Source organism: Scylla paramamosain, chromosome 28 (genome assembly GCF_035594125.1).
Source record: "Scylla paramamosain isolate STU-SP2022 chromosome 28, ASM3559412v1, whole genome shotgun sequence".
NCBI lineage: Eukaryota > Metazoa > Arthropoda > Malacostraca > Decapoda > Portunidae > Scylla > Scylla paramamosain.
This window is the reverse complement of record NC_087178.1, coordinates 16,243,506-16,254,674: the sequence shown is the minus strand read 5'-3', so window position 1 is coordinate 16,254,674 and position 11,169 is coordinate 16,243,506. Positions and strand designations below refer to the sequence as shown.

The window sequence follows — 11,169 nt, the reverse complement described above, 5'->3', positions numbered from 1 at the left end:
ACCACACAAAACATATTTTCCACCAGACGTTCTCTCCCAGGGGCAAAAATGTAAGAAAACTGCAAAGTGCCAAATTTTTCATCTCAGTTTCCAGACACGAGGCGGCAATGCAGGAGCTTGAGGGGAACGGCAAGGGAAGGATAGGCGTGGTAGGATAGAGGAAAGCAATAGAAGAGAGTAGGTAGAGAGGGAAGGGTTGCTGTCTATCTCGATCTACTGTGTGAAGGAAGGGAGGGCGTGGTGGGGTAGAGGAAGGCAATAGGGGAGAGAGGTGAGTAGAGAGAGAAAGGTTGGGGACTACTTGTACCTACCGTGTGAGAGTGTGCAGGAGTGAGTCTGGTATCTTAATAGTAGATTCGGTGAGTAGTAGTGGAGAGAGAGAGAGAGAGAGAGAGAGAGAGAGAGAGAGAGAGAGAGAGAGAGAGAGAGAGAGAGAGAGAGAGAGAGAGAGAGAGAGAGAGAGAGAGAGAGAGAGAGAGAGAATGTGTGTGTGTGTGTGTGCCTTTCATTTATACTGAAACATATGAGAAATACAGGCCAACGCAAGATTACAAAAAAAGAAAAAAATGCATGAAATAATTAACAAAACAAATTAAATATAAAAGGAAAAATTGCGTCATGATATTTTTCTTAATTTCTTTTCCTAACAAGTCTTTTCTGCCCTATCGACGTGTCTGTTTAAACTTTTCATAATAAATATTTTTAAACAGAATTTCAGTATTTTCCTTAAACTTCCTCATTTGCATAAGAGAGCAACTCAAGCTATTCCAGTATACACTGAATCAATACGAACTGTTGATCATTTCGTGATTTCGAGGAAGAAGAGGGGGGGAGGAGGAGGAGAAGGAGGAGGAGGAGGAGGAGAAGGAGAAGCAGGAAGAGGACGAGGAGGAGAAGAAAGAAAACAAGAACAAGAAAAAAAGAAGTAACTACTCATAATGACCCTACATGACACTAAATATTACCACAATAAGGAGCAATAATAGCAGTTATCAAATTACAGGATAAGTGTTCGTCATATCCCTGGACAGCCTGGCGCCCCTGTGCTCCCACCACCAGGCAGGGCTTAACAAACCAAGCTACACGAATCATGCGACCATTACTTTCCTCTTTTGATCTAAAACGCCTGAGAAAAGCACCGCCGCCTCCCCTCCTCCTTCTTCTCTTCCTCCTCCTCCTCCTACAAGGTTGGTGATGAAAATTATATGAGAGCATTTTTTCATTCGCTATTTTCTATGTCGGGAATGTCAACACGCTTCACTTTTGCTTTCATTTTACTTATTTTCAAACACACACACACACACACACACACACACACACACACACACACACACACACACACACACACACACACACATGGCAGGAATGAAAAGTTGAGTGAAAGAGATGGATAGAGAGATAGACTGATAAATATAGATATAGTCTCACTACCTTTGTTTCGATCTTACTTACGCTTTGATGCCAAACAAAGACCTTTTGTCTCGTATGTGTGTGTGTGTGTGTGTGTGTGTGTGTGTGTGTGTGTGTGTGTGTGTGTGTATGCGCATATTTGTCGTCCTAAGTAAAACGGTGTTCATTCAGGGCGCCACGCAAAGTAAACAAATAACAAAGACTATTCACCTTACCAAGTCTACATTTTTCAATTTATCTTCACATCATCTGACGATTCTCTCGGACTGCTTCACCTCTGCCTCTCCTCGTTTACATGCCACACTCAGCTAACCTCATCACGAAAGCGCCTCTATTGTATTGCAAAGCGCAGGCCTCCCCCGCCCAGCCATCCACGAGGCGCTGGACTCCTGGCACATCCTCCTAATGTCCTCCTGACCGTCCTTCCTTACGCACGAGTTCGCCAACATCGTCATTCCCTCATCCTCTTACTCGGTAAACTCAAGAATACACAGTCCACGTTCACTTTTTTCCTTTCCTTCTTTCCTCCTCCGACCTGCGATGTTTTCAGAGGAGTATCGGAAGCATTGCACAAATTGAAGATCGTGGCCTGACTTTCTCTAGTTTTTCTTACTTTTTTCTCTCTTCCTTCCTTCTTTTGAAGTGTGTACCAATGATGCCTGACATTTCGTTTTTGTGTTAGGTTGACTTGCTGTTGCGTCTTCAGTTATAAGACGGAGAGAGAGAGAGAGAGAGAGAGAGAGAGAGAGAGAGAGAGAGAGAGAGAGAGAGAGAGAGAGAGAGAGAGAGAGAGAGAGAGAGTAAAATAGGTTAAGAGAGGACCTGATAGAAGTCTTTAAAGTGGTATAAGGGTTATAACAAGGGGGACGTAAGCAAAATTCTTTGGATCAGCAACCTGGATAGAAGGATAAAACAAGAAATAACGGGTTCAAGCTTGAAAAATTTAGGTTTAAGAAAAAGATAAGAAGAAATTGTTTCTCAAATAGAATGGTAGATGAATGGAACGGATTCAGTAATCAGGTTGTTAGTGCTAAGACATTAGGGAGCTTTAAGAGAAGATTGATAGACGGATTTATGGATTGGGATGATAGGTGGAAATAGGTAGATATATTTTATACAGGGACTGCCACGTGTAAGCCTGGTGGCTTCTTGCAGCTTCCCTTATTTCTTATGTTCTTATGTAATTCTAAGGCACGAAGATGTTTACAAATTGGAACAGACTGCATGCAAAACGACGCGCCCCGAGACACCGGGACACCGGGACACGTCCTGCATTATATCTTAGTAACAAAACTTATACACAAAACGTTCAGGCGGGAAACGTGAGCTGCCCGAGAGACGGTGGCCTGTGGGTTTATTAGTATGTATGTATCCAGGTCTACTCTTGTTATTCTCTGTGCTGTTATTGGGTGGGGTGTGCACGTAAGGCAGTACTCAATAATATTCTGTTCTCTCACCACGATTATTTTCAAAGGCCACAGGGATGATTAGTCTGGTTCCCAAGAGTGTTTCTCCGTTAATAATGTAAATATCTTTTTAATTTGTCACTAGAATCGCATGAAAACCCTTAGAAACATATGCAATTTAATTTAGAAACTTCTGAAAGTAGTGGAGGTGCGAAGCAGAAGTGTTTCAGAATACAGTCCTAAATTTGCCCATTGATTCATTACATTGTCAAGATGGTGGTGGTGGTGGTGGTGGTGGTAAGAGATACAACACCTATATAAAAAAAAAAAACTATCACCCGAGGTAATTAATGAAGAAACGATCATTTTTTTAATATTCATTGGCTAATTAATCGGCTAATATTAAGTGATTCGTTGATAAGGCGGCGCCAATCGATTACTGGGAAGTGGTGGTGGTGGTGGTGGTGGTGGTCGTGGTGGTGGTGGTGGTGGTCTAACATTTCAAATTTATAGATTTCAAATTTGGACTTCGCAAACTATTATGGTGTTGGTAATGGTGAAGATAGTAGTGGTGATGATTTCCTCACGGTTTTGAGATAGAAACGATGATGGTGAGTTACTCGTGGTTTTGGTAGATTAGTAGTAGTGGTGACTTAATGGTGGTGGTGGTGGTGGTGATGGTGGTAGTGGTGGTGGTGGTCGTAACCTTATGAGTTAGTGGTGGTGGTTGTGATGAGATTAAGGTGTGGTGGTGACCAGTGGTGGGTTTTGATGGACAAATAATGGGATAAGTGGTGGTAGTATTGGTGGTGGTAGTGGTGGTAGTAGTAGTGGTGGTAGTGACAGAAGTAGTGGTCGTAGTAGTGACTGGAGTTTGTGGTAGTTTAACATTCTGTATATATTAAAAAAATTGCGAATCATGAATAGAAAAACTAGTACGAGTTTTAACTGAATTTATAACAAAGTCTCTAAAACACAGAAATATGTGGAGAGACTACCTAATGTATCAAAAGAGCAATGTACCAAGCAAGTCAACAGTCGCGTAAATAAATATTACAACAGTTAGGCATCAACCATCTACGTTTTCTAAGTCAGGTAAAGAAAGAATACGAAAACTTTAAATGGGGATCTATTTCAAATTTACTCATCATCCCATTCTATCAACGGGAACATGTACACTTAAACCAACCATGTGATATAATATGAAATTGTAAAAAAAAAAATAAAAAATAAATAAATAAAATAAAAAATAAAATAAAATAGTACTAGAGGGCATATAAAAAGGTTGACATCAGCAAAATTTCCAAAACAAGAAAATATGGATTCAAACCTGATAAAGATAAATTTACAAAAGATGTTTGTATCTTTCCTTAATCTGCGCTCAAAGGATCTCGTACCACGCCGCGACAAGGAAGTAAGAGCACTCTTTTATGAATTTGTAGCATGTGCTTCGTATATTGTGCCAACCTGTGAATTAAAGAAAAATGCAAGGAAGATAATAATAATAAGAACAATAACAATAACAATAAGATGAAGAAAAAGGAGGAAAAAAGTAAAAGAAGAAGAAAGCAACAACGGCAACAACAACAGCAACAACAACAACAACATTATTGAAGTATTATTATTTTCAATAGTCTACCCTCTACGTTTTCTTAAATGAAAAATATCAGAAAACCTTTGGACCAAGACACACTTGAAATAAAAGAGAAATGGAAGGAGACAAGGACCCAAGATGCGATACAAAAGAAACTCATGGGAAGAAGAAGAAGAAGAAGTAGATAATGATGATGATGGAGGATCGCTCTCCATAACCTATGAAATTGATAAATGAACTAACTTGAGTCTGCGACCTGTCATCAACACATGTGTACGTATTTACATGTACATAGGTCGAGATTATGTTTCAAGCAATATAACGTAAATGACATGTAGCTTGGTACTTCTACTGTTCAACATATTGTTAAAACACTGTGTAATTTGTAAATAATAGTCAATATGTACTGCAGTCCTAAATAAATTTAATTTTCACCATTAGTAATGAAGCGTCTCTTTATCTGCTCTTATACTGACTTCTCTCGAATTCCTTGGCTGGATTCACGAGGTGGCTCGTTGTTAAGGCTAGCTATTCTTGTTGTTATTAATATTATTATTACATTAGAATTTCTTCCTCCTTTTTCTCCTTTCTGCCTGAGTTATGCGTGCTGAGGTTTGGCCAATGTGGATGTTAGTAGGATTATCTAATATTCATATTTGGAGGATGTAGAGAGGGATATATATATATATATATATATATATATATATATATATATATATATATATATATATAAGAAATGAGAGAAGGTACATATTTTTCGTCATTATTTATGTAATATTACTATCACTTTAATTGTAACCTTTCTTTTGAAATAATAAACTTGTTTTGATAATGTTTCAACTTTTGCCGCCCGCGGTGCCGGCAGCAGTGGTTGCCGGCGGCGCTGGGGTGTGTGGTTTGTTCGGTTGGCAGTCTTGCCAATTCTTTTACTTGTTGGTGCAAATGCGTTGTCTCCCCGGAGCTGGCGCAAATATGAGGGATACTGCGTTGTCTCTCGCCTTCTTCAGAGCAAACCACCACCCGACGCTTCTTGATACACTGCGTCGTCGCCTGCACTTGCATTGTGAAGGAGCCACTAGTGATCACCCTGTCTTCTGAAGCTGCCCTTGCTTGTCTTGAGAAAGTGAGGACACGCGTAATTTTATAATGTCCACTCGAAAGCGTCTTCTGTTCGTTGTACCGCTACCACCATATGTTACAAGAATACTTAGGACTTGTGGGGATGAGGGGAAGAAAAATCTTCGGTGCTTTCTTCTTTATTTATACAAATAAAACTTGTATAGGGTTGTATAGGATACAGACTAAGCTCGTTCGTTAAGTCCTTGCATCTGGGATGAGTCTGCTCTCCATCCAACCAGCTCGTTATTGTATCAGGGAAGTGGTTACCTGGATGTTTACACGACACCTCCGATTGTGTTGGCATTATGACTTGTCCCTCAATCAAACAGTTCAAAAGTCCTGCGTCCCGGGTGACACACCTCACTCTGGAGACAACTTGTTTTGGCTGCCACATCCAGCTACACTACTTTCCTATTGATACATTTCACCTCCTCTGTTCCTCACACAATGGTAGGTGTTATAAGTATACGAATAAGAACATAACAGTGTCTAGTACACACACACACACACACACACACACACACACACACACACACTCTTGTGAGAAAATGAAAAGCCTATGTTGATTACTATGTTGATCAGTATGTTGTAGACAAACCAGAAAAATTTCCTTTTTTTTTTTTCTAATAACGTTTCGGGATATACTGTACAAGGCTCCTTTATAAAAGCTTCCTGAGACACACGTTTCCAAGCAATAACTGTTTCGCCCACTGACAAACATCACAGTACGCAGGAATGATAAGACAGCCAAGTCTTAAATATAATGTTAATCATTAACTTGTCATTTTCTTAAAGAGCCGTTTATTTTTATTCTATTTTAATAAAATCAATTAATTAATCTATTCTACCTTAATATATTTAGTTATTTATTTTTATGGAGATCTGAAGAGCAGCAGCAGTAGGTGCGCAGGACATTTACCTGCGTTGAGCCTTTATAAATTCAGTCGCGCAGGGTGTGCTATAAATGTCCATACCATAAGCAGCCTCCAAGCTCCTTTACAGCGTGTCGTCTCCTACCACCTCAACATCACCTACGTACCTCCTCCTCCTCCTCCTCTTTCTCCTTTTTGTATTCCTCCCTTTCGGTGGACTTGTGGACCATTTAAAAACATGGAGCCCAACTTATGGTTTTAAGGTGAATGATTAAGAATGGATATAAAAAAAAATAAGTATAATTGCTATCCAGGGCTTCAGTTCCATTCCCCAGCACCCTGCCCCATGTTCCTCAGCGTGTACCTTTTATCACTTTTCTTGTCTCAGCATTTTAATACATCTTCCTGCAGCAGTTCTCTCTCTCTCTCTCTCTCTCTCTCTCTCTCTCTCTCTCTCTCTCATATCTTCGTTAACTTTTCTCCTACACGTCTCCGTTTCCCGTTCCTCTCTTCCACGTGCATTAAGAACGTCTTCATGTTTACCCAGATGAAATAATAAATCGCATACAAGAATTCCAGGAAGTTCAACTGAATCAAGGCAGAATCATTACTGACGAGGACGCAAACTGGGACAAGAATGGACAACATACACGTGGACTGACTGAGAAAGAGACCTAACGCGAGTCAACACAACACAAGGAAAACAATACAACAGCACAACAACAAGAGGACAAAACCCACATTCAACAAAAGCTGCTTCTACTCAGACTGAGGGCGCAGGGAACAAAGCCATTGGTCCTTCCCCGCCATTGTGAGGGAGTGGAGCGTGGTGGACAGCCAGTGTTATTGCAGCGCCCCTACGCCTACAGCGGTCCGCGTGGATCGCTCCGCTACGTTCCGATGACAGAAAACGCGACCGCTTAGGGTGTAAATTTGCTCAAAGAAAATTAAACTTCCAGCGGATGGACTTGAAAAATTACAATGTGCTCGTGGAAATCTACGAATACTGAGGTGGGAATACGGGTAAGAGAAAACAGGAAATAACACCATATGCTGCTTTCCAATAAAAATGTATATTTTTAAACTTCTGTATATTAGCATAATAGTGTACAGTACGGCAGTTATTCAAGTGGTTGTGAATGGAAAGCGTGACGAAGTAGCATATTGAGTGTAAAGAAATATTTCCATTATCACCCACGCATAATGTAGCGAGCAAAAATTATTTCACTAATCTGAGATACCCTGCAGTGTTTTCCAATGCCATTATCAGTGACTGGTCACCGAACAGACAGAAGTATCGAGCTGAGCATCACATTTGAAAAAAATCTCCACATATGACACATCACCAGACTCATGTATAAAAACGAACATTGAAGCAGGGTACGAAGGGCGAAGGGATTAACTTCAAACGGACCAGTAAGGGGCATTCTCGAGGGTCAATTAGGATGTGCAAGTGGTGTCTTTCAGAGAGAGATTAGAATGGTAGTGAAGAGCTCAAACACACAAGAAAGGTTAATGCGTCAGAGGTTACGGAGGACGCTGGTGGAGGAGCGGAGGGCAGAGATGGACAAGGTTGGGTGGAAATATTGATGAAGGAAGGTGACGCAAGGCCACGCTAAGTTCATGTCTCCGGGGTGGCCGAGGTAAAGTGGAGTACTCACCTGCAAAAGTCAGAAAGAACAAAGTTAGAAGACTTCAGGTCAGGGAATCGTCTTATTCGTCTGTTACACAAGAGAAACTCGGCAGCAGTGGAAATAGAATAGGAAGAAAAAAGGGATCTTTCCAAAATCTTATTTTCAAGAAAAACCTGAATACGAAGAAAAATCGGACGAAAATTTAAGTTCAAATTCAGTTTCCTAACCAAGACTTTTCTTCCTCCAAAATTCTTAATGCGACAGAGTCCCTTCCAGCCTTCCAGCACGCCCTTTCTCCTCCTCTTCCTTAAAGTTAGAGGAATGACGTAATATTTTCTGCAAGCAAGATTCCTTTTCTCACATTTTAAGAGCCTCAAATTACTTAACAAATATTCCTTCAATGCTTTTCGTGTACATTATCATAGCGCTGATCCTCCTCTGTTCACTTCCCGGTACTGGTGAATCCGTCTTACTATTTTCCATTTCCCTCGTTCCAATTAATTTTCTTCCAGGCGAACTCCTTGATCTTTTCCTTCCTTGCAAGACTTTCCTCTGGCCCCTCATCCTTTTGCAACTCCCTTGTTGTCCACTCTTCATGCTGCGCCTTTCTTTTTCTCATTTATAATTTCTCTCTCTCTCTCTCTCTCTCTCTCTCTCTCTCTCTCTCTCTCTCTCTCTCTCTCTCTCTCTTCCGTCAGCCCTGCAGCATACCACTCCACAAGGAAGAAATGAAGATGGTCGTGGGTAAAGGTTCCCTCACGCGGCGCAGACCCAAAACTGTGAAAGCCACCCAGGACCTCCACCTCCCGACTGAGGCAGGAGGCCGCGGGGCGGAGGAGGAGGAGGAAAAGGAGGAAGAGGAGGAGGAGGAGGAGGAGGAGAAGGAGGAGGAGGAGGAGGAGGAGGAGGAGGAAGAAGAGGAGGAGGAGGAGGAGGAGGAGGGGGGTGTACGGGGATATTTTCAAGACGAATATTGTTCTCCATTTCGCAGGAAAAGTCTTAGGAACATGTGGTGTGGGTGGTGAAAATTCTTTTTTCTTTCTTTCTTTCCTTTCTTTTGTTTTCTGTTCTTTCCTTACTGGACTGGGATGAAAAATGTGTTTGCTGCCTTACAGTTCACTTGTTACTCAACTATGCTTTCTCGTAAAATGTGTGTTTGTATATATATATATATATATATATATATATATATATATATATATATATATATATATATATATATATATATATATATATATATATATATATATATATATATATATATATATACATATATATATATATATTGCTGTGAATAACACTAGAACACTAACTCTCTCTCTCTCTCTCTCTCTCTCTCTCTCTCTCTCTCTCTCTCTAAATAAATAAATAAATAAATAAATAAATAAATAAATAAATAAAAATAAATGAATAAATAAATAAATAAATAAATAAATAAACAAATAAATAAGTAAAATAAATAAATGAATGAATAAATAAATTAATTAATTGATGAATTAAATAAGCCTCGCTTTTCTGAATGAAGACTAACACGCACAAGATGACTGCAAATACAAGTTGCAATTTATTGGTTATTACGTGCAAACGAACACTACAAAGCCGATAATGAAAATAGACAAGTTTTATTTTCCTCCTTGAACGTTACTTCTAAGCCAAGCAGTAAAACGTACACGTATAACAATAGTGTCATGGTTTTAGATCATAGGAAGGATTAGCTACTAAACCCCTTCAGAAGACTCATATTCTAGACACTCCCCGCCATCGCCAACGGACAAACAACAAATTTTTCCATCGTGTACCCAAGTGGTAGCAAGATAAGATAAGGGGCTGTCCCATGTTACCTATTGATAAAAAAAAAAAAAAAGATTATCAAAGTTACGCGTACCCTATGTGTGTGTGTGTGTGTGTGTGTGTGTGTGTGTGCTTATTGTTTTTATTATTTTGCCAGGTGACTCTCCTAGATGGCGCAGGATTGATAGTGAATGAAACATTTCACTTCTTGTAAAAAGTAAAGTTTATTTTAAAGTAATGTTGAGTTTTCTTCTCTTTTCATTTCATATTCTATTATCAGCATCATTTTTTTCTTTTTTTTTTTTGAGATACATTTGTTCCTGAACTAGAAGAATTAACTTCTGCAGATAAAACGTTAACTCAACCAAGTGCTTACTTTACCTTATCAGACTTTACCAATAAACAAATTGTACGCTTTTCCACAGCAGCACACGTTTACTCAGTCCACACACACACACACACACACACACACACACACATGTCCATGATATAAAAGTAGTATAATACTGTCGAGTAGAAGTCAAGCGTTGTGTTTTGATCCCTGGCAGCCGTCGTCGGGGTCTTTGCTGTTGGGATGCCACACACTTCCTCGCGGTTTTAAGAAAGGCTCGCCTCCCGACGCATGTCTTCGATGGCAAGTCGCCGTTGACAGTCTGCGACGTATATGACGATAAGTTCGACGCCTAAGTTGAGGGCGGACGTTATCAGGTCCACCATCAGCAGCAGTTGCATGCAGACCATGAACGCCACGACATTCCCTTCAAATTCATACACCGCTCCCACCCCTGCATAAGCTGCCGCGTACGCAATGAGTGATATGCAGAAGGAAAGGCCATAGACGAACACAGAGCCGCCGTGCAACACCAGGAACTTGAGCCTGTTAGCGAGACTCCCGAAGACTCCTGCGCACATAGACGTGATGCCTGCCGCCAACAGGGTGACGAAGCCAAGTACGCTGAATAGGCACATGGCGAGGATGCCCAAGATGGTGATGACAATGCCGAGGGAAAGCTTGAAGAGGTGAAGTTTGAAGAGGAATCTTGGGAGCAGCCGCGGCAGCACGGCCTTGTTGACGTTCACCTCTTCGTGGAGCTTCATGTTGGCTGTGGGCAGGCGTGGCGCGGTCTCTGCCGCGTCTTCAGCTGTCCGTCTTTTATACGCACCAATTATCGTCCTTCATCCGGTGGAGGCGGTATCATGTGGATGCCTGTGTCATTTTTCGGGTATTTCCTCATTTCATATCAGTGCTACTTAACAAACGGGATTTCTCTGCTGATAAAAACAATTCTTTAGCGCCTTTCCGAAAAAAAGTATGTTGTATTTCTTTCTTAGTTTCTTCATTT

At 40.7% G+C, this 11,169-nt stretch overlaps 1 long non-coding RNA gene across 2 annotated transcripts in view; it reads right to left on the bottom strand.

Annotated features, from left to right (window-relative positions):
• Positions 1-5,663: 5,663 nt before the first annotated feature.
• The window catches only part of LOC135115008 (uncharacterized), a 174,233-nt gene continuing 168,727 nt past the window's right edge, over positions 5,664-11,169 (bottom strand). For both annotated transcript variants that reach the window (XR_010275756.1, XR_010275755.1), the window contains exon 3: positions 5,664-8,062. This is a non-coding gene — a long non-coding RNA (uncharacterized LOC135115008). The remainder of the gene's footprint in view (positions 8,063-11,169) is intronic.